Source organism: Seriola aureovittata, chromosome 11, assembly GCF_021018895.1.
Source record: "Seriola aureovittata isolate HTS-2021-v1 ecotype China chromosome 11, ASM2101889v1, whole genome shotgun sequence".
NCBI classification, from domain to species: Eukaryota; Metazoa; Chordata; class Actinopteri; order Carangiformes; family Carangidae; genus Seriola; species Seriola aureovittata.
The window spans coordinates 1,572,712-1,597,711 of record NC_079374.1 but is presented as its reverse complement, the minus strand read 5'-3'; the positions used below and the strand labels follow the sequence as shown (position 1 = coordinate 1,597,711).

Here is a 25,000-nt window from a genome sequence, read left to right as displayed (position 1 = left end):
AGTGAGTGAGTGAGTGAGTGATGAGAGAGTGAGTGAGTGAGTGAGAGAGTGAGTGAGTGAGTGAAGGGTGCAGACGGCTGGAGGGTGAGGAAGGTGGATGTAGGAAAGGGGGTGAGCGGCTGAGGATGGGTGAGGCGGCGGTGTGAGGAGGGGTGAGGCCAGGCGTGCCATTCCATTCCTGCCTGCACTGGGCAAGTCTATTCCTAGAGTGTGGTGTATGGCAGTTGATGTGGCTTTCCTCTGAGCTGCCTGGAAGATGACTGGGCCTGACCACATCCACATTCACTCACACACACACACACACACACACATTCACAAAGTGACAACTGTGCACACATATAGAGCAAATATACACACAGATGAGTACACACACACACACACACACACACACACACACACACACACACATTCTGAGGGAAGCAAAGAGGAACTGAATCATTACCCTGCCTTAGCCTCAAAGTAGGGGGTGACCACTGTACAAGTATGTGTGTGTGTGTGTGTGTGTGTGTGTGGTGTGTGTATGTGTGTGTGTGTTTGTGCAAACACAAGTTGCACTTCTGCAGTAAGCGACGTTGGTTCACTGGTTATGTGCATGTGCTGTTTGTTGCTCAAGTATGTGTGGGCATGTGTGCGTGGGTGGGTGTGTAGGATGTGTGAGCTGGGTGTGGATGCATTCCCTCTCCCTCCATGTCTCAGTGTGTGTGTGTGTGTGTGTGTGTGTGTGTGTACAGTATGGGCCTGGCTCCATCTTTAAAGTCCCTCAGTGTTCCAGCTCGTCGCTTCTTATCTTCAGTTATTCTTACAAAAAAAAAAAGAAACCCATCAGGAAACGTATCAGCGTTTATTTTGGAATAACAAGAACTGGACGAAAATCTCCAACACATTTCTGCTTCACTTTCTCTCATGACATGAAGACATGGCTGCTGTGTTCATGCAGGGAATACAGCAGGTTGAGGACGCGCACGTGTTGAAATAAAAGGTTTGTGTTCTCAGGGAAACGCCTGGTTTGTTTTCACCACATGAATCCTGCAGCTCATTGTCTGCAGGTTTCACCGGCTTCATTAAATGAAAATGGACGATCACAGTTTGCACCAATCAGCACGGTCTCACTGACGCAACCACACGCCCGGTCTGCAAGATGAGACAAGCCCCACAATGCAGCTCTCTCCAGCAGATTGCCACCAATTTCGCAGTCGTTCCACGGGGGCCGGCGGCCAATCAGATACCGGGTCTCAGCTCCCCAGGTTCCATTAGACCCCGGCCTGGGAGTCTGATTGGTTGTGATGGGGCGAGCGAAAGCATCCAACCAAAGAGAGGGAGCCAATAGCTCAGATTCCGTGGAGACAGAGGTTATGGAAGCTCAGTCTTCCCTGCCACCTCTGTTCGCCATCCAACGCCATTCCCTGTCCCAGAATGTTCCCTCGCTATCCAGCGGACGGCCGCTGCCAGACAGACTGCTGAAGTCGCACCCCCCACCCCTCTCTCTCTCTCCCTCTCTCCCCCTCTCACTTTCTATCCTTATTATAAACGGAGGAGATGAAACAGGCTTTCACGTGTAAAGCAAGGTTCCTTCGGGCGCTGCGGGTCGGAGCCGCAGACTGAATCCAGGCCTGAGACGCCGCAGCCAAAGAGCTTCTCCAGAGGGAGCCCCAGCCTCGAAACGCTCGGCCCGTACCCCAGCCCCAGCCCCAGGCTCAGCCCCAGGCCTAGAGAGAGGGGTGTCTGCAGGCTCTTCCAGGGGGCTGGACTGATGGGAAAGAGCTGGCAAGATGACCAAGGAAAGCTAACTCCCTCCTCGAGCTGCTTTATGAAGGCCTGGCAAACGTGCAGAGAGCAGAGAAAGGAGGCAGTGGAGGAGGGAAGAAACAGAAACATAAAGTACGAGGAGGGTTAGAGGGATAGTCCTATGTCCTCTGCCCCCCCCCCCGTCTTGTTCTTTGTGGGGGTCACAGGGTTTAAGCCGGACTAGCGTTGCACCCCCCCGGCAAACAGCCATAAATCTGCTTCATTAGCCCCAACACAAGGCCGCAACGTTATAATGTCCGCTCTGTTTGAGAGCGCCACGACCTGGCTGCTGATACCTGAACGGCCTCCACCCTGAACGCTAACACACTCACTGATAAACGGGGGGGGGGGGGGCTAACTCAGTGACAGGAGGTGTCAGCACCAGATGTCAAAGTGGCTGAATATCGTTTCTGCTTTAACCATCAGATCCTTTAATCAAGAACTCGATTCCTGATTTAATAATCCGGCTGATCCGCAGGAATCACGGGGATTTGGTTCGACTTGTACGACAGCGACATGAACGCAGCTCCTGACTGACGTCCTCCGACTGCAGCCGCTCGGAATAATCAGCTGACTCATTGTGTCAACTGATTACCTTTGGAAAACAAAAGGAACACCTTAAAAACGCAGCTCTGCTGGCCTTGCCCATTGATCCTGGTTTTCCATGACGTGCATCCGTCTCTACAGCCTCTTCCTCGCACACACACACACACACACACACACACACACACACACACACACACACACACACACACACACACACACACACACACACACAGCCACTTATTGGAATTCAGAGTGGGGCCCAGGTAGGGGAAGCTTTGCCCATATATGAGCAGAGGAGGAAACAGGCCAGGTGTGTGGTTAGTACACCGTTGGAACGAGCGCTCTTGAGCACACAGGAAAAAAAAAAAAAAACATGCACACACACACACGCACACACACACACGCACACGCACACACACACGCACACAGGTGCTCTAACGGGCTTCTGCTGTTGTGCACATAAACCAAACTGCGTTCAGCCTCCGTGACGTCTGAGTCGCGCTGCCGAGCTCTTAACTCCACAATCTGGCCGTGAATGACAGACGCCGTGTGAGCGACCTGTTGCTGTGTAAACAAAGACGACTCATGCGAAAAGGAAAGTGAGGAGAAGAAAAGAAGGAGCGAGTCGAGTGATAGTTAAGATTGTTCTCAACGCCGCTTAACCCACTTTCAGTTACATAACGCCGCCGATGTTGGAACGACTACAGTGTGTCACAACGTCTTACCTCCTGACACCAGCCTCTGTGTGTGTGTGTGTGTTTCTAATACAGCCAACAACTAAATCCTACCGCTGATGATTTACAGCTTCACTCCCTTTAACTTTTCCCACCTCAGTGAATCACCTGCCACTTTCCTTAAGCAGAGCTCCACCTGAAGACATGACTGGACATTCAGCACATGACCACCACCTGCACTCCACCTTTACTGCTGTAGCTGAGCCGCTGCCGGACTGACTTCACACATCACTGAATAATCACTACATCCATCAGTAAGATGGTTTTCATTTTAATGCACACAGCCTGTATTCAGAAACTGAGCCTTAAAACCAGCCGTCAGGACTTCTGGAACTTTGTGATGTCACAACAAAGCAGTCACCAAGCCCCGCCCACCTGGACCCACCATCCAAACTTTGCAGGATTTGATTTCTCCGAGTCTTTTATCTGAAATCTGCTGTATATTTATTGGATCACTCAGAAAACAGTCAGCCAATCAGAAGAGAGGCTCAGAGCCTCCTCTCTTCTGATTGGTTCACTGACCTGTTGTTACTAGAGCTCCAGAGAGAAGCCTGAGAGAGGAGATGTTAAACTACACTGAGATGGTTTTTATATCTTCTGATGGATCAACACTTCAAATAAAACACAGAAGAAGAAGAAAATATGGAGCTTTAAATTAACCAGAAAAAACAAAATAAAATCAGGTAATATTATGATCTGATCTACTATTTATACTATTGTACATTTTACTAAAATATGATAATTGCCTAATAATCCAATGTTGAACTTTTCAGACATGGCGTTTGGCGGCAGCGGTGCGGTTGGTCCGCTCAGCTGCTTCCTGCCAAGTAGGACGGGGCAGGGTTCAGTCTGTAGGCACGCTGATAAGGCCGAGGCCAGATTCCACGCTAATCTCCACCGAGGAATTTAATCTCCCTCATCAAGATACCTGCGACGCATCTCGCCGACAATCTGCCCGCTATCACACTCTCATGCCGGAAACACCGCCTTGATAAGCGCTCACAGATCCCTGCGCTCCAACGGGACGGTTTACAGCCGGCTCCTTATCACCACTCCTCACTCTCTCTCTGTCACACACACACACACACACACACACTTTAGACAGATAGATGCAACACACACACACACACTTTAGACAGATAGATGCAACACACACACACACACATCTCAGCATCTTAACAAAATCTACAGTGTCACTTCCTTTTTATAATATTTAAATTGTTAAACAGGAAAAATGAATGTCTCGGGTGATTCAGCAAGAAACATTTTTATAATAATAATAATAATAATTATTATTATTATGACATCGTGCTGGAGACCTGCCCTCTTATTACATGACGGGTGAGTAAGAGTAATGAGAGCATGAGAGAGAGAGACGTCTTAGTCAGAGAGAGTGGGAGATAATTTGAAGAACAACAGCTGGGCTGAGAGCCACAACTTTTAAAAGTCAGGACACACACACACACACACACACACACACACACACACACACACACACACACGCCCCACTGTTCAGCCTGTGACTAAGCCCCCTTAGACAAACACATGTAACCCAGAACCACTAGCACTGATTCACACAACCCCACAAACACTCTCTCTCTCTGTATGTCTCTCACACACACACACACACACACACACACACACACTGATACATATACACACGCTGCATCGCTTTAAGAGGTGGTAACCAGGAGAGATGGTAGCGGCGGCAGCGGCGACAGCAAAAGGGCAGAACCAATCTAAACCTCTGCAGCTCATCATCAGTCGTCACTCCTCTCACGGCCAATCACATCAGCCGGCTGCCATGTCCATTCATAAAGAAGCCACACTGTGCTGTACGATACTGTATCACCCCCCACCCCACACACACACACACACACACACACACACACACACACTCACACTCACACACCCTGTGCTATCTGTGTCAAAATGAAGGGGGGAGGGGGCGGCATGACTGAGGCAGAGAGGAAGTGCTCTCTCTCTCTGTGTATGAAGAAAGCAAAAAAAGAAGCCTATTAGCTTCAAAGATCTATTTTTATCACACGGCTCCGGCGCCATGAGACGGTGTCAGGTATATAATTACGGCACTGACGACAGCACACGCCACACGCCGCGTTTCCCGTCTCACCCTGGCCGTAGTAATGTAAGAGGTGTGACACACGATTGGACGGAGGGAGCGTGAACCGGCTCTCCTGTAACCATTCACACTCAGAACATCCTCCTCCTCCTCCTCCGAGCCTAAACCTGCTCGTCCTCCTCTCGGCGCCGCTCCGCCTGTGAACGCTCTGGGAGCCGTTTCTCAACCTTAACTTGTAACATATGAAATCCATCAACAGCAGCAGCAGCTCCACTTTCTCTCTCTCTTTTTTTCTTCCTTTCGTTCTTTCTTACTTACCCGTCTGGGTGAGAGTAGAAGAGTAGTGTTTCCTCCCGGCACTGAGTTAGGAATCAGGGAACCCCCCCACCTCTCTCTCTCTCTCTCTCTCTTAAAAAAGTTTGTCCTCCATGTCTTAGGGGTGTCCGTTTAGCTCTGTCCCTCGCTTCACGAGAGGGATTCCGGGTTCTCCTTCAACTTTAACTCTGCTTGGTCCAACAGAGTGAAAGAGAGAGAGAGAGAGAGAGAGAGAGAGAGAGAGAGAGAGAGAGAGAGAGAGAGAGAGGGAGAGACGCTATTGGGTAACAGCCTCTCACCCACGTCACTGTCCACGGCTCTGAGGGCAAGTCACACAAAACTTGTTGGAGCTGAACTCCTAAAAGATTTCATCCTTACATGTCTCCTCATCTCTTTCTTCTCTTCCTCCTCCCGTTGCATTCTTCTGAGTGTAATCAGTAACAGGCTTAAAGTGACAGCAGCAGCTCTCTCTCTCTCTCTCCCTCACACTCTCTCTCTCTCTCTCTCTCTCCCTCACACACTCTCTCTCTCTCTCTCTCACACACACACACAGAGACAGTGTGTGCGGCTCCCTCTGGGCTAAAGGTGCTTTCCCAGAGACACTACAGCCATTAAACTCCCTGTAAGCCTCGCTAACGTAGCGCTGTCACATGTTTCCACAGCAAGTCTCCCTCTCTCCCTCCCTCTCTCTCTCTCTCTCACCCTTCGCCCTCCCTTCCTCTCCCTCAGCCCCCTGACTGACACTGTCGGACATACTCTCTCACACACACTCAGCGGCCGACGCTGCACTCTCTTATAGTGTGGCAGTTAAAGAGGGGGCTGAGCCTGCAGCGGCGGAGGGCAGTGTCCTGTTACACAGCTTCAATTGAGGTTAGGGAGAGGACATCCATTCAGAAAAAAGAGAGGAGGGAAGAGGGAGGGGGAGAGGGAGGAGGGAGGAGGGAAAAAAAAAAAGTAGGGGCAGCCTCTCTGTCTCTCTCTCTCTCTGAATGTGTGTGTGTGTGTGTGTGTGTGTGTGTGTGTGTGTGTGTGTGTGTGTGTGTGGCCGGGTCTTCAAAAGCAGGAAACTCCCCGGGCCGAGAGTTGGGGCGTCTGCAGAGAAAGGAAAAGGGACCCGTCTCTAAATAAGGGAAAGGAGGCAGGGACATAACCCCCCCCCCCCCCCCCCCCCGCCACAGTAGAGTGGTCTTTATGACTTCCAGCCTCACTGGCAGCACTACACCCTCCACCCATACACACACACACACACACACACACATACACACACACACACACACACACACAAACAAATACTATATGTGCATCTTGTCTCGGCTGCTGCTTCGACTTCACTTCTTCTTCCACTGATTATCTCACTAAAAGAGAGAGAAAAGAAAAGGAAAGAGAAACAATGCGTGCACGTATACGTGTGTGTTGTGATGGAGAAGACAGACGTGACCACGAAGAGAAAGTACCAGAGTTTACTCGAAGGAACGGGCGCGTAAACAAGCGAGTAACCCCCGAGGTGACCACAGGTCCTCAACAGAAAGTACCTGAGTTCACCGGCACACAACCAGCCAGCGGGGGGGGGGAGGGGGGGCATTACCATCTGTTGACCCCTCACCTTGGGTCCTGACCTGAAGCTGCCCCTCGTCCTCGGTTCCCCACCTCTCCCTCCTGTTCTCACCTACATCCTGCTGTTTTACCCCACCTCTCCTCTCCTGCCACGCCGTCTCTGCCGACCACACCTATCAACAGCGCCGTCCGGCCCCACCCTGCCCCGCCCCTTCCCTCCTCCTCCTCCTCCCTGCTGGTGTTTGGGGTGAGGGTGGGCTGGGGTTTTTGAATGGGAGTCTTGAACGTCAGGAATTGCATAGTTGGTTTGTTACTCACAGGAGGCCATGTGACTCATCAAAGGTCCATGCTGCACCCATGCTACGCTGCGGCTGCACGTACGTGCACACGCCTTTGTCAGGCTCCATTCACAACTACTTAAACAACAACAGTGACTCATGTAAGGAGCTGGGTTAAGTAATAATTGACCTCTATACAAACACACATCTCTATTCTGTACTGTTACACCTTTCTGGACCTGTGACCCCCCCTCCCCCCCCCTCCCCCCTCCCCCCTCTCCTCCAGATGGGACCCTCTGGTTCTCCATGTGGATCCAGGTCCAGGTCCTGACGTCTCACAGTGAGTCATGTGGAGGTGAAACTATCTTGTATTTCACAAGAAAAAAGGCCAAGAATTTTCTTTTTCCTTGTTCCCGACCTCAGGAATGATCTCACAATGAGTAACGCCAAGGTGCCCCCCCCCCCCCCCCCCCCCCACAGAATAACCAGTAATAATGTCTGAGGCTGTATCACTTGAAATTCAATTAATTAATTAACAAGGCAACTCCTCATGTCTCCAATTGTTTCAATTTTTTTTAAAAGTACTTCATAAAAAAAGGAGATTTGAAAATCTACACTTACAGGACTTTGTCCCCTGATGAAGATCACACTGTCATAAGACTGAAAGCTCCAGAACAGCGTCTAAGTGGCTCTTTAGGTGAGACTGTTTTGTCTAGTTTCATAACACGGGTTTCACGCTCTATATGACTGTGTGTGTGTGTGTGTGTTAGTGAGTGGGTGTGTGTGTGTGTGTGTGTTAGTGAGTGGGTGTGTGTGTGTGTGTGTGTTAGTGAGTGTGTGTGAGTGTGTGTGTGTGTGTGTGTGTGTGAATCACAGCCTTGTCGTGTGTCGGGGGCGGTGAATGTGTTTCTGTGTGTTTCAGTGTGTTTGTCATTGTGTTGAAGCGGGTGCCTCTGGGCCCCCGGCGGCAGGCTGGGCTGGAGCGAGGGATGACTCAGGGTGAAGGCGGCTAAATGACTCCAGACCTGCCCGGCGAGCGGCGGCGTTAACCTGCAGCGGGACGGTGCGCGGTGTGTTAAAGCCCCGTCCCCCTCCGGTGGCGGCGCGGCGCTCACCTCTCCTCTCTGGAGTCTGTGATCGTTTTCTTTCAGGTCGCTCTGAAAACAAGATTTCTTATTCCCGCGCGGAGCTATTTCGGTTCAAGCGTTTCATTTGGCGTTGGGCTGCTCTCTGCCAAAAGCAGCAATCTGACAGATTATTCCTGATCTTGTTATTCAGCTGCTCTGTGAGCCAGAGGCCATGAGTCACTGGGAAAGAAATGATTATTTTTTTCTTAACAAGGGAGTAATTTCATGTTAAAATGAAAACAGGGCTGCAGTTGAATGTTTGATCTACTATTATATCACCAGAAAACAATTTCAAATATTAAGAATCAGAGCTGATAAAAAAAAAGAAATTGGTAGAGTAGCTATTTATTCTTATTTTGTAGAACTGAAGATGGATTCCTACATAATTTAATATGATATTTCAGGTGTAAATGACAAAACAAACTCCCAGTTCACATGATGTGAGCCTCAGTTTGACATTAAAGTTTGTCCTGAAGAGGAAAGTCTCACAGTAACTGAGAGGTTTGCCATTTTAGACTGTGACTCAGTCTATTGTGGGCACAGACTGAGCACCGCCTGCTCACTTTCTCTGGGTGGATGCAAGGGCGGAGATGTGTTTCAACACACATGCACGGCACAGGCGGGGGCCTTTCCTTCATGTACACACACACACACACACACACACACACACACACACACACACACACACACACACACACACACAATGGAGATTGCGGTGGAAAGGAAGCTGGGGATTCCTGAGATTCCTGTGGAAAAAAAGGTGTGAACTCAGGCAGCAGAGCAGCCTGGGAATTCTGCTGGGTCGGCGCGAGAGGAGGTTTTTAATGGCTGACCGGAGTTACTGTGACACACACACACACACACACACAGAGATAAAACAACAGCAGGGAAAACGGGACACGCTTAGATAGAAATATTAGCGATTGATTACAGCATCTAATCTATAAAGTGACACGTGTTCGATGGAAAAGACCTGAGACTGTGTCTGTGTTAATGCTCTGAGCTGATGGAGGCAGAATGCTGTTTCTTTAACAGCATTAACAACTGCATTAGTTCTGCCCAAGTAAACATGGTCAGAGAGATAGTGATGGGGGGGTGGGGCAGCTACAGTGTTGAGTCAGTTAAGTCAGTTGCAGTAAATTGCAGATGCAGCAGATTTCCTCTCAGCTGTGAATAAACTGTCCTGAAGGTAAAATATAATATTTATAATATATTTCATTCAGTCATCCACCAGAAAGACACGCAATATTTCAACACACTGAGTAACATCTACGGTAAAGGTGTGTGTGTCACACAGCTGCTGCTGTTTCCAATACACACACACACACACACACACACACACACACACACACACACACTCTGATAGAGCAGGTCAGAGATGCACCTGTCTCAGCCAATGAACAGACGTTACAGTGACATCATTTCATTCACTAAAATGCCGCACACACACACACACACACACACACACACACACACACACACACACACACACACACCTCTGGAGAAGCACATGCATGCTTTGCAACCAACCAAGGACAGAGGATGGAAATATGGCAGACAGACCCCCCCCCCCTCTCCCTGCCCCTGTGAGGAAGTGTATGTATTTTAGTGCGTGTGTGTGTGTGTGTGTGTGTGTGAGTGCCATGGTCTACACTGACTATATTAGGCCAGTCTGTTTCCAGCACGGGGACAGTGAGCACACAGATACAACTGTGATGTCACAGTCACGCTGGAGAGGCATGACTCTACGTCTTATCTCTGTCCACTGTACTCGTCCTACATCGCTCTCCACTGTGTGTGTGTGTGTGTGTGCGCTGATTACCCTGTGATAACCCTAGACTGTGACACACACACACACACACACACACACACACACACACACACACCACACACACACAGGGATACCTCAGCAGCCGTGGTGACAGACACTCTCAGGAGAAACCTTCACAGCAGCTTCAGTTACATTTCTGTGATGCTCTAATTTTCTCTTACTTATGCAAGTGTCTAATTACATCACCCACACACACACAACACACACACACACACACACACACACACACACATACACACACACACACACACACACACACACACACACATGCCTCCATTGTGACGCAACCATTAGGTCAAGCTATATAAAGTAAGAGCTGTCATAACTGTAGTATTAGTAACAGCAGAAAGATTAAAGGATAATTCCTGTTTATTCGACTTATTTCTTATATTTTTGTGAAACATTAAACTGACTGGAGTCATTAATAAAATCTGGGACTGTTGACAGAATTTTACCTTTAATTTCACTCGGTTTTCTTTTCCAAATCAGTTGACTTCACTGTTTGAGACCAGATGCTTCTGTTCTGCTTTAACAACGCTGCAGCGAACCTCAATGAACTCTGTGACTTCATATTCATATTATCAGTGATGCAAGAAGTGTTTACATCCTTCACTACAGCAGAGGCAGTCACACAAAATAATAAAATCACCCCTTTACAATAAACTTATTTAAATCATGGAGAAAATGTGTTTAAAGAAACAAGCTCAGATTTGGCAGGTCGGGGTTCTAGTATTTATATTTTAATTATTTACACATTAAAGGCTAAAAAACATTTTTAACTTTAGGGTTTTGCTTTTTCTTTTTTTAAATCAGGAGCTGAGACGCCTGTCAATCAAATGTAATTAAACTACATCCAGAACCGTCCTGCAGGAGGTTTCTAAGAGTTAAACTCTTCATAAATGATAATTAAGGATGTTTTTTTAAACAGCTTCTTATTTAGTCGTCAGTTTAAAATGATACAGAAAAATCCTGGATAATTGAAACGAGGTTTTTAAAATTTTATTGTTGAAATTTTAACTACTGGTTTTTTAAATTGTTGGAAACCTTTTATGCATTTCATTTCATATTATCTATTATGTTTTAAATATTAATTAATTAAACATTAATATTTCTTATTCTGTCACAACTGATTTTATTTTGCTTTTTATTTTTAATGCATTGTATTTATTGTAGATCTTTAACGTCATTCTAATGCTTCTCTTTGTCTCTGTTCACATGTGCTATATAAATAAAGTTTCCTTACAAAGGGCTTCAAAGCTGTAAGTACCATGCTTCAGTAAATGTACTTAGTTACTTTCCACAGCTGATTATTAACAAGAGAAATAATCAAGGTACAGTTTGAATAATAATAATAATAATAACAATAATAATAATAATGATAATAATGATAATAATTATAATGATAATAATTATAATGATAATAATAATAACAATGATAATAATAATAATAATAATAATAATAATGCTGATAAAAATGATACTGATAATAATAATATTGATAATAATAATTATAATGATAATATTGATAATAATTATAATGATAATAATGATAATGATAATAATGACAATGATAATAATAATAATAATGATAACAATAATAATAATTATGATGTTGCCATGGCAGTTAAATTAAATGTATAATGAGATTAATGCTGCGTTCACTGACACTGAGGCGTTACCTTCAGGCGTACGTGTCTGTGCTGGGAGTTTGCATGACAGCACAGTGACTCCTTTAAAGGAACCCACTGGTGTTCAGCTCCATCCTGTCATCCCTCCTTTCCTCTCTGCCCCCCCCCTTCCTCTTCCTCTTCCCTTCAGAGGTGTCAGAGGAAAAACAGCAACACTGAGAGACGCTCTCTCTCTCTCTCTCTCTGCCACAACCACACAACGTGGGCTGTGTGGAGGCCGCGCCCCCTCGCAGGATGTAAGAAGAGCGGCGAGCCCTGCCAAGGCGGTGAGGGGTCACACAGTGGAGAGAGTGTGTGTCACACATGAGCTGGACGCCGTCTGAGCAGCGACATACGCCCTCATCCTGACGCTACATGGGCGGAGAGGTTTTCTTATGAAACATTCCAACCCCCCCCCCCCCCCCCTCCACCATCACCACCGCCGCTCTGACCAGCGTTTCCTGTTCTCACTTCCCTGTCCTTTCCCTCCCGCCCCTCGCCTGCTTTCCTCTCCGCCTGTCCCACCTCCACATCGCCTCCAGACGCCAGCGCTATCCCTCCAACGTTTCCCCCACCGCCCCTTCTATGACAGCCCCACCCCTGGGCTGGTCCCCTGGCTCCAGCCCCCCCCCCCCCAGACTGGTGGACTCCCTCTGGGTTTCCTGGAGAACCACCTTCCATTATCAGAGCGACCGGCCCGGCCCAGAAACACGGCCGCTGAGCTCACCGGGTCACACCCCCCCCCCCCCCCCCCCCGAGCGTGACCTCCATCTCTGAGGACACGTTTCAATCAGAAGCAGCTCAATCAGCCTGATATTGATCATTCAATACCAATCTGATGAGTCATCAAAGCTGTGGAGCGCAGCACCTGTAGATCACAGCTCCCTGACACTCAACACTTTCCCTTCACACTTTAACTGACGTTCTGCACGTTGCTCTGCACTTCTTCTAAACCTCTTATCACATGATTTATTATTCTGTATTATTTCATCTCATTTTACACTCATGTCTTTTATTCATGTGAAGCTCTTTGTGCTGCGTTTCTTGTATGAAAGGTGAAATACAAATAAAGTTTATTATTATTATTATTGTTATCATCATTATTAGTAGAACTGAGCGTCAGTATCTGAAGCCAGTGGCGACGCCTGCTCACTGAAATAACTTCACTACTTTGTGTTTTACTGGGTTTAAATCAGAGCTGGAAACATTAATCAATTAGTCACTCAACAGAGAATGTATATATATATATATATATATTCTGATAACTGATGAATCATTGAAGTGACGTTTGAAGCACCTGTCATCATATTCACTGAGAGGTTTCGCTGTTGTTGCTTCTATGTGACATTAAAGTGAATGTTTTGCAGGTTCTGCAGCGACCTGAACACGACACCCTGGATTCATGAAACTGCATTTTCTAATTGCAGCTTCAGACTGTTTCTTAACGACAGGATGCACCAAAGATATTCACATTTAAATACACAGAGGAAACTTGCAGCAGGTATCAGCTCTCTAATCTCCTCTATATGATCAGGGGAGTTCTGTACGTACAGTAACAGTCACGTGTCGGGACAGAGCGCGTCCCCATCAGCTGCACTATAAAACACCATTTAAGAAATGACATTATCACAGAGCAGGACGACTGTTTGACCTCCAACACAAGACGCACGATTATTAACCTGCAGGACGACGATGCGTCTCACGGACCGATGCGTATGTAAATGTAGCGTGGAGCGTGAGCGTGTGGTCGACAGGAGAAGGACATGGACAGTCCTGTTCTCTCAGCTCCTTCCTGCAGACGGAGGGAGGAGGAGAGAGCGAGTGGCTCCACAGATGGGGCCGGGTCTGATGCAGCCATCTGCCTCCCCAGTGCAAAGAGGATGAGTGAGAGGGCTGGAGCTGAGCGCAGCCTCTCTCTGGGCGTCCGAGGAGACTGAAGCAGGAGAGGAACTGGAGGATTCACGTATCGTCTTCTGCCAACGACATGAACCTTTGAATCAGTTATGAACGTGCGTCTGGAAAACACAGAAGATGCTGAGGACAGCCTGGTGTCCTCAGCATCTTCTGTGTCAGTGTGTTTCTCTGCAGCATCCTGACACTTCCTCACACACACTATCTGCAGCTACTTCCTCCTCTCTCGCCGATTCTCCAGGACGAGCGAGCTCCTCATAATAGAGTTTAGTGTTTCTTCAGATGCTGGCAGGGACACTTCAGCAGTGTTTCTTCCCTCAGCGCTCTCTCTTGTCTGGGGGCTCCGCAGCAGGCTGACTCACAGCCCCGGCCCACTCCTCCCTCCCACTCCTCCCTCCCACTCAGCCCCAGCCGTACCCCAGCGTGGGAGGCAGCGCAGCCCAGGACCAGAGCCTCCGGCTGGGCACACACACGCACACACACACACACACACACACACACACACACACACACACACACACACACACACACACAGCCAGCACGGGCCCACGGCTCTGGAGCTTTTGGCTTTCATTCCCCTCACCCACACAGAAACAAAAACACACACACACACACACACACACACACACACACACACACACACACACTGCCTACCCACATGCTGTGCCCACACTGATTTTCAGAGCACCTCTTTAATGATGTCATGTGCCGTACATCTGAAGGGAAGCAGGGGAAACACGTGGGAGTGTGTGGGACGTTCATGCTGTTTGTGTGTGTTTGTGTGTGTGTGTGTGTGTTTGTGTGTGTGTGTGTGTGTATGTATACTTGTGAGCTGCCAGATATTTTTTTTACATTAACTACACTAAAATGTTTCATGTACACATGTACTGTTGGCTACTGTCAGTACAGAGCTTTTAACACGGCTCAGCTCCGTAGGCTGCAGTTATTTTTAAATGGCAGCTTCAGGGGAGGATCGTGGTCCAATGAGACGGCACCGACGAGAGCGGTGAGGTCTCCTCCGATGCACTCTGGTATTTTATACCAGAAGTTTTTCCATCGAAAACTTTCACTAACTCGCTCGGAGCAAAACAAAAAAAACCTGCATCAACACAATATCTCAAACAGAGTGTGGTTGGGTTCTTGCTCTTTGTGCATCAGTTAAAATCAGAGATAAGGTGTGATTCTTACCAGCAGGACAGGAGCCCTCAGCCGCCAGTCTGTGCTGCCTTTTCACTGCCGTGCATCATGAGGAGTTCAGGCTGTGAAAAACAGGTGGCAGAGGAGCACGTCACTCACATCATCATACCCAGGCGTCTCACACACTCTCATCAGGGGACACCTTCATGCAGCTCAAATCTAGGAGGCACATCTTACAAGGAGACGGACGGACGTGCACGATGTCACGCGTCTGAGGACGCCCGCGGCGCCAACAGGGATGATATTCAGAGAGGCCAGATTGCTCATTAGAATATCTCACATTTGTGTGTGGGCGAGCTTTTAGCAGTCGCTCTCCCTCCAGTGCCCAGCGCTGTTCCAGAAACACTGTTCCCTGTCCAACACCAAGCAGGATCCTAACCCCAGTCTGTCCACACACACACACACACACACACACACACACACACACACACAAAGTCAATCCAAGAACAAACTTCTGTCCAAGTTTCAAACACAGTATGTGACACACACACACACCAGCTGCACCAAAAACCTGTAAAAAACCTGGCTCAGTCTGCGCCCGACGTTTTCCCGCCATGAAGTTACATTCAGATCATGTTATTGATCAGATTGGCAGAGATTCAGAATCTATCACAGCAGATATCCTGAGCATCAGGAGGATCAACCAACATCACTCAGGATGCCCAGTGAAAAGTCTGTTTACACATTAATTATCCTCCTTCATTTACTAAACTCTACTGGATTATGTGATTTTTTAAAGTGACTGTTTAAAATTAATAATCATTTATCATTAAAACCAAAAAACCCAAAATAATTTAGTTTGTAAAAATCCAAATTCTAATTTCATGTATTTTATACACGATTAATATGAATTTTCTGCAAAATTAAACAAATAAAAGCTTGTTCAATTGTTTAAAATAGAAAAAATAAATGTTAAATTGTGAATCAACTCTAATGGTCCAACTCAATACATTAATAACAGTGGAATACATGTGTCACAAGTGCCCCCTGTTGGATACAGTATCACTGTATCTGAAACTGAGGGCGCATGGTTTTAATTATAGTCCTCTGAGGGGAAAATAATAATAATAAAAAAATCAAACGGTAAAGAATTGAATAGTTTATAATGATGCTGTCACTTCATGTGAAACAACTCCCTGCATCATTTGCAATTAACACCATAGTTGCATCACACAGCACATCACTGGTTTCTTAGAAAGTCAATGCAATCACAATAGGTCAGTCTCTCTCTCTCTCTCTTTATGTCTCTCTCTCTCTCTCTCTGCTCCCCTTGTCTATCCCGAAGTCACGGGGTCTCCCCCGGGGTAAACGCATTCCAAAACACAAGAATTTCCTCCAGCCCAACTCACATACCACCTCTCTCCTCTCTCTCCCCCTTCTCTCCCTCTCTCACACACGCACGTGCACGGGCTTGCGCGCGCGCACACACACACACACATATATGCGAAAAAGTGCACAATAGTCTTGCCAGAGCCAGAGAGAAGACCACACACTGTTGCGATGCCATGTTCAACAGTCTCACCACATTACTGCACGAGCACACAAACAACGCCAGCGCGCGCACAACTCTTGTTATAAATAATAAAGTAATAATAATTAATAATGTTATTAACAAACTAAACTATTATTTTAAGACGCGCGAAAAAGCGTGTAATCAGCTTTCTGGTTTTGTTCATCATAATTTGTCTTTTTGTTTTAAGGAAAAATAAAAACACTTTAAAATCTAATTCCCAATGCAAACGATAATTAACAACATTAATTATTAGTACCTGTGTTCTTCGGTGTGCAGCGGTGAAGTTGCAGCAGAGAAGAGGCCGGTTTGCAGACACCTTCCTCGACAGCAGCGCTCCGAGCTCCGGCCGAATAAACACGAAAACACCGGAGAGCGAAACACAAACATCACCGAGGGCTCCGCGGGAAAGTGTCCGCGAAACACGCGAGGGCGGCCGCTGATATACGCGGCAGAGAGGAGGAGGAGGATCGATTCATCACGTCTCTCGCAATTTGCTGCTGTGATACTCTATTACTCATCTGATGTGAGAGTCCCTTCTTCTTCTCCTCTCTCTCTCTCTCTCTCTCTCTCTGTTTTATCTCTCTGCTGCCTGCGGGGCTTTTCACCGGATCGTTCGGAAATGCCTCAGCCCGGCTCCGCTGCGTCGGAGTGGAGACACTCGGTTACCCCAACTCCCATCAGCCGGCCGCAGCTCCGTCCCCGCGCCGGCCCGAGAGTCGACCTCAGCCCGCAAGAAATCCCCCTCCGCCGCCCCCTCAGGCTCCGGGGACCGTCCCCCGATGCACCCGAAGCCACTAAGAGTAATAGCTGGATACTGATACCTCAACAACAGCTAATGGTGCATTTAAAGAATAGAAGTGAAAAAGAAGAGGAAGGAGGAAGCGGAAATTTCTGTAGTAGGTTCAGACTAATAACAAAAAGGAGGCTCCTAAATCAAACACAAAAAAAACCCCATCATGCATCACAACACTGCCAAGCCTATCAAGTATAACCACAAGTTGCATATTAGAAATTAAAATCATATTATCTTCAAACATCAGAAGAGATCAGGCCATTTTTTATTAAGCACATAAATCTAATATTTTCTTCTTCTTTTAACAGGATGATCTCAAGAATAGAAACAAATCCAAATCTTTCCAGTAATTAATTAACAGCTCAGAAGCAGTCTGTCCTTTCTTTGCCTGTTAATCATGTAGAAGTGGTTCTCAGAGTGGGGGTCCACAGACAGGTGAGTTCCCCTCAGCTACATTAAAGACTCGGTTCTCAGATTATCTGCGTCCATTCAGAGGAAGGTTCATGAAATCTTTTTCTTTTCTTATTTGGAAACCCCTGTTTTCACATTAAAGGTCGCTCTTCACAGACGCTTTAAAGCTTTTAACAACGTGAGAAATGTCACAATTTGACATTATCATCAAACCTTTTAAAGACCTGCTTCTTCCTTCAGCAGCACGTTTTAGATTCCTCACAAAACAACCAACAGAAGAATCACGCTCAACAAGCTTCTGTGCAAATTAACAACAAAAAAAAGAAGCAGAAATCAGTGATTATTACAAACCGGCTCCGTGCACACTGTCGCATGTTTTCAGACAATTTTAACGAAACCGAATGTGAAACATTTTCAAAATCATAACTCGACCGAGAAGCTCGAGCTGCTCTCTCCCTTTGGGGAAATACACCTGCAGTGGGATTGTACCTGCTCGGTTAAATTTATGCATCTACATTTGTATAAATTTCCAGTGAAATGTGCAAGATGATCTGTTATTGCTCACCTGCCCCCCCCATCTCTTCTCGTGGCTGCCAGTCTGAGAGTGAGAGTGATTTGCTACAGCGATCTGGGAAATTAACAAATGTTTTCACTGCTTGTTTCCTCCCTCCGCTGGCACAGGTTGAGGAGGTATGAAGTCTCTAAACCGCACGGACAATATTACCATCACCATGACTGGGGTTCATATCGTGAAATTCCCTGAATAAATTACTGTGCCCACTCGTTCTCTTATCTGGTTATGAGTACAGTTATGACCTGTGTTTCTGGTTTTCAGGATGGGTTTTTCTTCAATGTAAACTTCCCAGAAATTATTATTTATTTATTTTTGTATTAACAGCTTTTTTTCTTTTCTTTTTCTGTGAAATTAATTTAACCCTTCGCTCGGCAGGTTGAGACGAGAAGCTGTAATTTGGCCGTGATTTCACCCTGACTGACGTCTCGCAGGAGGAAGCAGCGGCAGGTTGTTCATGAGGCTGATAGATTTTAAATTTGATGTTAATGTTGAGGCAGATTGGATGTTTTCTTCACCTCCTGCACGTTTCTCAGTCAATTCAATAATTTAATGGTAAATAATTGTAAAGAAATAAGAGAAAGTGTAAATAAATTGAACCTTTAATGCAAGAAAAGCTCAATAATTAACTCGCAAGTGTCAAAACAATCTGCCGCCACAGAGCACGCAGACAGAGGTGACTGGGGATAATCCCACACTCTCCCCTTCATGTTTCTCAGCAGAGGGACTGTGTTTTCGTTTCTGCGGCGGTATTGATCTGACTGGCGAGTGAGCAATATTGATTCCAGGTCAACACAAACGCGACATCATACGCACGACGCGCGTGCAGCAGGACATCAGAGAGGCACCGGGAAGAGATTTGACCCGTGGCGTCCACTGAACTCCCACAGACGACATGCGCCTGATGAAATTTCAACCTGGGAGATACGGCGTGGCGGCGGCGGCTTTGAAGTCAAGACATTCAGATGTGCGTCAGAAATAATTGTTTCATGAAGGTTTAAACCTCCGTTTTGATGAAGTTTCTGGAAACACTGTGAAGTTTGACATTAGTGGAAATCTCAGCAGACTTTCCGCCGCTGACAGACGTCATGACGTGGCGCTTTGGAGCTGCAAAGATTTATCTGAAGCGTTTGTAACGGTAAATCTTCTTTTCAAGACTTGGCCAGTGGCAGCTTTTAACGAGCCCGCCTGGCGGCTCGGATCGTTCACACGTGAAGCCTACGGGACGAGCCACGCCGCTCTGTCATTCTGGGAGAATCTGTCACTCGCAGAACTCCCCTTCGAGCGATCGGTGGTTTTCAGAGATTGGAGCGGCCGCGCCGTACGAGCCACTGGTTTACCATGGAAGGACTGGTGAACCGCAGTGGTAGTAACAAGGCACGCTGTCACCTCGAACCAGTGGGCTCCAGCGCCGGTATGTTGGCTCCCAGGCCCAGTGTGTATATGAAGGCAGAGGTGTAGTGTGTGTTTTCACTGTCTCCTCCCTGGGAATTCCCCTCTGTTCCAGCCTCGAACAGCCTGAGAGCCGCAGCTGTATGCACATGTGTGTGTGTGTGTGTGTGGATATATACACACTTTAGAGTTCGGTTATTCACATTTCAGTTTCAGTGCGCGTGTAGGCATGCGTTAATGTAAGCGTGTGTGTGTGTGTGTGTGTGTGTGTGTGTGTGTGTGTGTGTTTCCTCCCTGATTCCCAGGGTTCTGCGGAGTTAAACCCTCTTAAATGTCCCCCTGGCTTTTGTCCTCACGTTTCAGCTGAATTTCCCCACATTCATCCCTCCATTCAGACTCTGTGTGTTCGAGCGCTCAGGAATGCACTGGGTTTGACAGGCGCCTGAACTGTGTGTGTGTGTGTGTGTGTGTGTGTGTGTGTGTGTGTGTGTGTGTGCATGTACATGCGTGTAAATGAGCATACAACAGAAAGAAAGACGGAGAGCTTTGGAAGGAGGGGGGTGGATTTTTTTCCTGCCCTGTTTTTTTTTTCCCTCCACCTCCTTCTGATGCCAAGGTGCTCGGTCGGACTCGGAAACACACAATCACCTTACCTTTGCACACACATGCTTTTCACCTTTCTACACACACACACACACACACACACACACACACACACACACTCAACACCCACACACACTTCGAGTCACATGTGCTCTCACTCAAAGAGAGCTCTGCACCCACTCACCCTGACACCCACACAACCACCCACACACTCACGTGCACTGCCAAATAGCTCTCACTCTTTACCCTCCCACCCACCATCATCACCACCACCACCCCCACCGAGCACGCACATGTACACACGCACACACACACACACACACACACACACAGTTTCACACTAAGTGCCGGGCGTGCACATGATCTGGTTTCCTCTTTGCTTTGCGAGCGACCCGCAGTGATAAAATAAACACAAATACGTGATAATCACATTCCAGACATTTCTCTCCTGCAGGTGGGAAGTTTCAACTGGTTTTCTGCACAAGTTGGTTTGACTGTGTGTGTGTGTGTGTGTGCGTGTGTGTGCGTGTGTGCGTGTGTGCAACCCCGGAGAGAAAAAAGGAGAAAGAAAATGAGAGAGAGAGAGAGAGAGAGAGAGAGAGAGAGGGAACAAAGAGATCTGGGGCGAAGTCTCACACATTCCTCAGTCCTGCCAATATCCTACCAGTATACTAGACCGTCACAACTCCACACACACACACACACACACACACACACACACACACACACACACACACGCCAACAGACAGCCAGATCTGAATAAAATCTCCTCATTTGCACTACATCTGTGGCATCAATCTGACGCGGACAATTCCACATTTGCAAATCATATCATGGAACATTTAAACAAAGCAGAAACTTCCACTGACAACGGCATCATCCCCAAAAAATAACAAGCACTGCATGTGTGTGGGGGGTGGGGGGTGGGGGGGTTTAACACACTGGAAAAAAGGTGAGTGAAGAGAAGCCAGTGACTGAAAACACACAGACTCATACACTAAGAGAAAATGGAAAACCTCTGAACAGCAGAGAGAACGGCAGTCCTACCTTGAGTTATGACTGACTGTTGGTGGACAGAGACGCAGAGAGACAGACGCAGAGAGACAGACGCAGAGAGACAGATGCAGAGAGACAGACGCAGAGAGACAGACGCAGACAGACAGACGCTGGAGGTGAAGGAGGTGTAGATGTAGACGGGACCTACCTGAGCACATGGCCCGCATGGCGTGCACACTTCCTCAGTCAACACGCTTTGTTTCTCCTCCTCTTCGCTGCATGCCTCTCCTCCATCTGTCTGTCTCTCTGCGTCTCTCTTCTTGTCTTTCTCCCCCCTCCTCTCCCTCTTCCTCCCTCCCTCTCTCTCTTTCTCTCTCTCTCTCCTCCCTCTACAAGCCCTCTTCTTCTTCTTCTTCTCTCACTCTGCTGCTGCTCTTCAAACTTATCCGCTTTTTTTCTGGAAAGAGAAAGAAACCCCCCCCCCCCCCCCCCCCCACCCCCCCACATTAGGACTCGTCCCTCGTTCTGCAGCTCACTTTTCTTCTCAGGCTCGTCCACTCTCAAGTTGTCCCTCTTTATGCAAGTGAGAGTGATCCATGAAGGCAGTCTCTCTCCTCCCCCCACACCGCATGGCGTGTGTGTGTATGTGTGTGTGTGTGTGTGTGTGTGTGTGTTGCTTCCCTACCAGTCATTCACCTCCACACACACGTCTCTAAACTGTTTTCTCACTTTAACGCTGCATCTTTCTTTTCTCTAACTTTCTCCTCGTTCACACAAACGTCTCGGACTCGGTCGTCCAGCTTTTTTTTCCTGCACGGCGACAACATGCGCCTCGATAATAAAAGTCCAACCTTCTCCTGTATGTTTCTGTCTAAAGAGAACACCTGCTCGTACAGTGCATTCGATGGGAGCAGATGGGCGAGCGGACGGAGGACGGCCTTGTGCAGGAGCTCATCTGGTGTCGTATGGTACAAGAGGGAAAAAAGAAGCACAGGTGTGGAGATCTGTGCAAACGTTATGTGCCATCCATGCGCTCGTTAAATTAGCATTCAGCAACACGACGTCCAAAACCGAAGCTATAAATCTACCGCGATATTTATTTGTGGTAACAGTTGAATTAACGCAGATACAAATATTAAAACAGCGACACGTTTGACTGAATCGTTCTGGAGGAAACGCGTCGCTGCATCGATTCTGCGTCATGGCAGCAGAGACTCGGGGACGCCAAGGTTCAGGCAACAACTAAAACACAACACGTGGTTTGATAAAGATCCGTATTAAAGAAGGAAAAACGTCGTGTCACCATCAACCTGGTCGCTCCCTCCGCTTGTCCTTCGCGTCGCCAGAACAACCATGAAACGTTAGCTTTAGCGCCATGAGCGGATCTTGTTCTGAAAACAAATGAAATGCGTGAGTGAACTTGTTTTTTTTTGGGGGGTGGGGTGGGGGTGTCAGGGTTTAATAGATTTAGTTTCCATTCTTCACCAAATGACATCACACCTTGTGCACGTGACTTGAAGTGTAGATGACGACTGATCGTGATTGGATACCTCAGCTACAGACACAACGACCATGAAGATACTAGAGATTCTTCGGTGTATAAGATGATGAAAGCGCAGCGTGGCGAGCTGTGGGCTACAAGCCGGATGGACGGCGGCTTGTGGCGAACATCGCGCCCCGTTTCAGAAAGACAAGAACACCGAATCTAACGGTTTCTACTCTCCTGTTCCAGCCTGTCCAACCGTCTTTCAACTGCTCAACGCTCGTTCCTCCGTCGGCCTCTAAACAACGTATGAGACATAACAGAGTGTTGATAAATCAGTCCAACAGACTGAAAACAAAACCAACAGCTGATTCATAGCAGAGCTTGTTCAAAGTAACTTGGTCACGTAGATGATTGAGCTGAAAGGTTTTTATTAACACGGTTGGTTCATACTGATTCACACAAGATAGAGGTTCCTAATTGTAAATATATAGATATATACAGATATATCTGTATATTTAGTCATATTCTTATCATGCGACGGTTAGAAAAAATTCGCAAGAATAATTTCCATAAACATATAATCAGATATTTTTGAACCTGTGAGCGAACGACACGTTTCCGCTCTTAAAGACGCTCCACTCGTTGTTGGTCATGTGACGAGCGACGCTCAGGAAGTCAAAGATTTACAAAACAACTGAAGTGATGAATGAAGACGACGTGGACGTTCCTGCTGTGTCCTGGTTATTTCTGCTCTGTCGGATCTCGTCTGTTCACGTGGCCGACTAAAAATAAGCACGTCACCTGACCTGAACTTCATCCTCACTCATAAACTGCACATTAACAATCAAGCAGGACTTGCAGAGTCTCATTTAGAGGAACATAATTACACACTGCTCTGATTGGCTGATTGTCGCCGTTTTATCTGGACGTTTTCAGCGTTGTCGCTATTTTTTGACGATTAATTTTGGGTTTCATCAAAACCTGCTCAGCCCTTTTCTTGTGAAGGTCACGGGGTCCGTATGTCCCAGTCTTCATCTTCCAGTTTATTAACGGGTGTCCACGAGGGAAGGAAGCTTGATCACAGCTCAGGCTTTTCTTGGTGTGAAGCTTCAGACTGTATCTGTGTGTAAAAGCAGATCTCCCGTCAGTGACAGAAACATGGCTTCCCCCTGCGACCCGACGCCCTCCACTCTCTGGTGAAAACACAAACGTGTGTTGACGTTGCGATCACAAATTCCAAACGCGGTTTGCCGTTGTCTTTTCCATCCCCCTCCAAATATTATCCCATGTTTCCACCGGCTCCATAATATTTTGGAAAGGAAGTGGACGGGGGATCTGGGAGCTTTTGCATGTGAAGGGACGACAGTCACGGTCCAGGGCCAATGAATTTACCCTGTTTGTGTGTGTGTGTGTGTGTGTGTGTGTGTGTGTGTGTGTGTGTGTGAAGTAAACATGGCGTGTTGGTTTTCCTGACACAAATTGAGGCCGATGTGACGTCTCATCAGAGGGAACTTCCTCCGCTGAGCTTCGTCATAATAATGTCAGGGGCGTCTGCCGCCGTCGTGCCGCGCATGTTCTCCAACAAATTAAAACATGGGGGGAAACGGAGGAGAGGCACGGCGGGTTGATTCGTAATGTTTAATTTACCCACGAGGCACGCTGCCTCGCCGCTCCGGCCCACGCCCCCCCCCCCCCCCGACAATCAAGCCTCTATAAGTGATTTCATCTTGCTTTCTGCTTTTGTGCGGCAGAATAGAAACTCTCCAGGAACAACCTTCTGTTGAATGACCATCCTGCTGCACACCTCCTCTTCCAGGCCGCCTTCCTCACCCAGCTGTGTGTGTGTGTGTCAGTGTGTGAGTGTGTATGTGTGTCAGTGTGTGTGAGTGTGTGTGTCAGTGTGTGTGTGTGTGTCAGTGTGTGTGAGTGTGTGTGTCAGTGTGTGTGTGTGTGTCAGTGTGTGTGTGTGTGTCAGTGTGTGAGTGTGTGTGTCAGTGTGTGTGAGTGTGTGTGTCAGTGTGTGAGTGTGTGTGTCAGTGTGTGAGTGTGTGTGTCAGTGTGTGTGAGTGTGTGTGTCAGTGTGTGTGAGTGTGTGTGTGTCAGTGTGTGTGAGTGTGTGTGGGAGTGTGAGGGTGAAGGAGGACCACTCTGCGTGGGCTGAACAGTGCTCGGGTTTTCTCTGCTGTGGTGTTAATAGGCCTTTTCTCCCC

At 47.4% G+C, this 25,000-nt stretch overlaps 2 long non-coding RNA genes across 2 annotated transcripts in view; both read right to left on the bottom strand.

Moving 5' to 3' along the window:
• LOC130177915 (uncharacterized) overlaps positions 1–6,429 on the bottom strand; it is an 8,806-nt gene extending 2,377 nt beyond the window's left edge. The window contains exons 1-2 of the long non-coding RNA XR_008829083.1: positions 5,839–6,429; positions 1–5,648 (exon numbers count right to left, since the gene is read on the bottom strand). The exon at positions 1–5,648 is cut by the window's left edge and continues 679 nt beyond it. This is a non-coding gene — a long non-coding RNA (uncharacterized LOC130177915). The remainder of the gene's footprint in view (positions 5,649–5,838) is intronic.
• Positions 1–21,666, bottom strand: part of LOC130177916 (uncharacterized) — a 34,599-nt gene extending 12,933 nt beyond the window's left edge. Inside the window, exons 1-2 of the long non-coding RNA XR_008829084.1 lie at positions 21,513–21,666; positions 15,017–15,087 (exon numbers count right to left, since the gene is read on the bottom strand). This is a non-coding gene — a long non-coding RNA (uncharacterized LOC130177916). The remainder of the gene's footprint in view (positions 1–15,016; positions 15,088–21,512) is intronic.
• Between the last annotated feature and the right edge of the window lie 3,334 nt (positions 21,667–25,000).